Genomic DNA, 1,236 nt, shown 5'->3' with positions numbered 1-1,236 from the left:
ACTTATACATATATCCAATTAGTAATCAGATTTGGGTTGATTGCTGCCTTTCCCAAGTTGACCTTGAATCTGAATCTAGATCCAATGCCTAGATATAAACCAAATCCGACCCATTCACATCTGTGTGTGGATGATAGAATCACTAGTAAGAGCACAAACGGGTCAAGGGCTGGATAAGGTATATTGCACGGAGCTAACCACAAGAAGCAAGAAAACGTGTAAGGTCTCAACAAAAACCTCAAGTAGTTCAAATCAAGTCAAACCCAAACCCAAACCCACAAGAATTCATTATTTGTGCAGCACTCTAAAACAAAAACCCCTTTACAATTCGGACTTAGATTTTAATTTAGGCCAACTCAAGCTCCGAAAGGCGTATCACAATCAAGTCGGGTCAACTTGATTGGGTGGGGTATGCCTGACCCGGTTACCACCCTACAAGAAGGAGTGATCCTTAACTCGGACTAGAGAGCATTTGGTGGCCACTCGCCAATGCCATGCTCACTACATAAAGTGCATTATTTTACATGTCATATGAGCACACAAAGTGAGAGGAATAGAAACATTAGTCCCATATCGAAGAAACGGGAGAAGTGCAAGAGGACGATGGGTTATAAAAGGGCACGGTGTGGCATTAGAGAATCATACTTACCTGGACGGGGTTTATCGGTGAACAAAAAGGCCGATTGCCTAGGGAGGCGGCTTCCATTGCACTTCGGAGGCGCGTTTCTCTACCATCTCCCCAAGTGGGAGAGTGGACGTCATAATTTGTGTTAGCGGGGGAACGCGTTCGCGCGGCCCCCACCAATCTCTTAAATTCAAAAAATGTTTGCTTTTTATTTAGTGATCAGTAATAGTTGATAACTTGATGTTTGAGCGTTTTACTGATCATTTGTTCTTCTGCCAAAGTTATTTTTGGGTTTTAATTATCAAGGAACAACAAGGGTTTTTATCATTATCAAGATTAGGGGTGGCAATCGGGTAGGGTTGGCGGGTCAGCATACCTCAATCCGAACCCGACCTGTTTATTAAACGGGTCGGCTGTGGCAAACATGAATCTGGCCCGTTTATTAAGCGGGTAACCCGACACGACCCGCTGTCAGGTTTTGCCACCCCTAATCAAGATTATGCAAAAACACATTTAGCCATTCGAGAAGCCATTGTGCCAAAATAAAGCTTGCCAAATTACAGTGGAATTACCTATCAAACTAGGGAAAAATCAATGTAGATTAATAAGTA

General features: G+C 43.0%; 1 non-coding gene across 1 annotated transcript; it reads left to right on the top strand.

Moving 5' to 3' along the window:
- The first annotated feature begins 641 nt into the window (after positions 1-641).
- Positions 642-802, top strand: LOC149840543 (U1 spliceosomal RNA). The gene has a single exon (XR_016431720.1). It is a non-coding gene; the product is annotated as a U1 spliceosomal RNA (small nuclear RNA).
- The last annotated feature ends 434 nt before the right edge of the window (positions 803-1,236 follow it).

This window comes from Nuphar pumila, chromosome 4 (assembly GCF_984573655.1).
Source record: "Nuphar pumila chromosome 4, dmNupPumi1.hap1.1, whole genome shotgun sequence".
In the NCBI taxonomy this organism is placed as follows: Eukaryota; Viridiplantae; Streptophyta; class Magnoliopsida; order Nymphaeales; family Nymphaeaceae; genus Nuphar; species Nuphar pumila.
This window is presented reverse-complemented; position numbering and strand designations above follow the sequence as displayed.